At 40.9% G+C, this 3152-nt stretch overlaps 1 pseudogene; it reads right to left on the reverse strand.

The window, feature by feature from the left end:
* Positions 1-805: 805 nt before the first annotated feature.
* On the reverse strand, positions 806-2032 carry LOC101428903 (G/T mismatch-specific thymine DNA glycosylase pseudogene; annotated as a pseudogene).
* Positions 2033-3152: the final 1120 nt, after the last annotated feature.

A 3152-nucleotide genomic window follows, 5' to 3' on the forward strand; every position in this document is an offset into this window, starting at 1 on the left:
ATAGATCCTGAGCTAGAAATCCAGTTTCTTCCCTCTCAAGTAAAACGCAGGATGAAGTGACAAAATTTAAAAGGTTCACTGCATTCTCTGGGGCTTACCCTCCTAACAGAGTCATCCAGTTAATTCTAGAGGATGAACACATAGGGAGGAGGAGGCCACAGCCGGGGTTCACTGCCTTGTAAGGGAAGACTGGTTTAGCTTTCCCGCAGCAAGGCCAGACTCTCTTTCTACTGCCAAGTACCTCTCACAAATGTTCACCACTGGTAAAACAAGAGATCTAAGTGTGAATTCAAACCAGGGAACCCACCAAACACCTCCAAAAACTATCCAATGAGAATCCACTGACAGTTAATTTCACATTTGAAAACCAACACTTTAGCCTCTTTACCAGTAGTTAATTCTTATTATCACGCCCTTCTTAAGCATAAATGGAATGACAAGGACTCTAGATTTATGCACAGTTAAGAATCAATTATAAATATTCAGATTGTTGCATTTAAAAATTACAGATTAAAAGTGGCTCCCAAAAGAAATTTTTTTTTCATAAATGAAATACAGTTTATAAAAAAACTGGAATGATGGTTAATTCACATACGAAAACCTACATACAAAAAACCCTAAACCCTTGGTAATTTCTTCCAAATTACCAAGTTCACACAGTTGATTCTACCAAACAACTCTTCTGTATTATGATTATACCACTAGAGTAAAATACTAATAAAGCTCTTCAGTTAGAGAACTGAGGTCCACTTCTTGACACCTGCATTAAAACCGCAGCATTTAACAGATTTGGGGAACACCATTCCTAAGCATGGCTTCCTTCTTCCTGTTCTGGCATCCCACAAGGATTATGAAAGGCTGGAATCTGGTCTGTAAACGGCTGGGTCATCTGCTGCCCATTTGGAATGTCCCTGAAAGGAGCTCCTCTACTTAACTGCGCACTGTTAGCTGTCAGTACATGTGAAGAGAAGTGCAAGGTTCACTATTGCATGGATTCTCGCCATAGGCGCCACCATATGCTGCTTCACGACCCAGGTCATAGTTTTCTTCCTTAACCACCATCTTCTTTGCATCTCTTGGGCAAGCTGTAAGTCAAATACGTATTACACCTCCTGAATGTCTGCATATTGGTCAATGCCTTTCCACTGACCCCTTAAGTCCTTCAGCTTCATGTAGTAATGAACTTTGTCCTGGGCTTGGGAAACTGAGCACATCTTGTGCTGTATGATGGCATAACATAGCAGTGTTTCTGTGTCTGGGATCTCATGGGGTTGACGCCCAAATTCTAAGTTCTTAACCTTTACTCCAAGAACTTCTTTACTAAAAATTTCATAAATACATTTTCTATTAAACACCGCAATTTGTGGCTATTTCTGTAATTTCTGCACCAGAATACATTCTCTTTCATGAAATTCTTTACTAGAAAGATCTCGACCGCCTGGTGTTGTCCTTTCCATCATGTTGATAAATCCAATACCATACGTCCCTGGTAAAGTGTGATCATTCATATGATTCAACTGGACTTCACTCAGCCCTGTCATACAAACATTTCCAGAAATGGTCTCCAGGTCTAGGGTAATGATGCCCTTTGTAAGCAGCCATCAGCCCTGGGTTTATGCCAAATAATCACAATGTCCAAATTGAGGGTGAAAATACCAGGGAGCGTCTGGTCAAAAGTTCAGTTTCTGAAACACCATTAAAATGGTCTACTTTTCTTTTCATTCTAAACATATCTGTAATATTTTCTTGTTTTTCTTTTGGCTTTGTGGACTTGCCAGATTTTTTAGTCTCAGCAGGGTTTTTTGGTTCCACTGTGTTTTTTTGGTTCTGTTGTCCTGGGTTTTCTTTTCCTTCCTTTTGGAGCTTGTTGTCCAGGTTCCTGAGCAGGAGCTGGGACTGGAACTTCTGCTGGCATTTGCTGTTCTTTCATGATTTCCATATTAGAAGCTTCAGCCATCATTTGTTGATATGAAAATGTATACAAAGCTTGAGCTTGCCAAAAAGAATAGCTGCCTGCGTTCTCTGCTTCCATTCCCTGCTGCCACTGGGTGGTAAATGAGTGACTGGTCTCTGTCAAATGCGGCCATATGACAATAACCAGGGACTTAGGCTGGATTGCTGAAAGAACTCAGACAGTAGCTGGTGCTTGGGCTCCTCCAATAATTTCAAATAGTGGTAAACTATTTTGCTGTGAGAATTACGGAGGGGATAGTAGGTGTTGGGAAGTTTTCAGAGCTTTTTGAAGACCTCTTAGAGGCAGGCCTTCTGAGCTGAGAGTTGAAGAATTTGAAGGAAGCCATCCTGTGAAGACCTGGGGAGGGGTCTTCCAGTCAGGGAGAATAGAAAATACAGAGGCCCTGATGCGGGGGAGAGGACTGGCAACTAAGTGTGATCTTGGAGCATCCCGAGTACCAGGGGTAGAGGCAGGAGGTGACCTGGAGACTCAGAGATCAAGCTGCGATTTGCAAGCAGTCTTGATTTTATTCTAAGAGGAATGGGAAGCTACTTTTAATAATACACATGCCTCACCCTGGGAACTCTTTTGAACCTTTTTTATTTTGAATTAATTTTAGACAGCAAAATTACAAAAATGGTATAGAGAGCTTTCACCCAGCTGTCCCCAAAATGTTAACATATCCCACAACTATGGCACACTTACTGAAACCAGGAAATGAATGTTGACACAATACTTTTAATTAATCTACAGACATAAACAAAATTTTGCCAACTGGACCACAAATTATACCTTTTTCTGGCCCAGGATTGTACAATGCATTTAGTTGTCATGTCTTGTTCATTTCCTATAACCTGCATCCCAGGTAGGTTTAGTTGAAAGCTTCCCAAAGGCATGTCCTGCCCACCCCACTGGCAGATAAAGATTAGTCATACTAATAATAGCACGACTACTAGTAATAGTTAATATTTATTAAGTGCTTTCTGTGTGCCAGACACGGTTTAATTGCTTTACATTTTTTACCCATTTAAACTTCACAATGGTTTGAGTTAGGGTCTGTTATTATCCTAATTTTTCAGAAAAGGAAACTGGGACACAGAAAGCTTAAGGAACTTGTCCAAAGTCACACAGCTGTTAAGGGGCAGAGCTGGGATTGAGCCCAACCAGAAGCCATGAAAAATCTTAACCACGGTGTTCT

The sequence above is a fragment of the Dasypus novemcinctus genome, chromosome 13, assembly GCF_030445035.2.
Source record: "Dasypus novemcinctus isolate mDasNov1 chromosome 13, mDasNov1.1.hap2, whole genome shotgun sequence".
Taxonomy (NCBI): domain Eukaryota; kingdom Metazoa; phylum Chordata; class Mammalia; order Cingulata; family Dasypodidae; genus Dasypus; species Dasypus novemcinctus.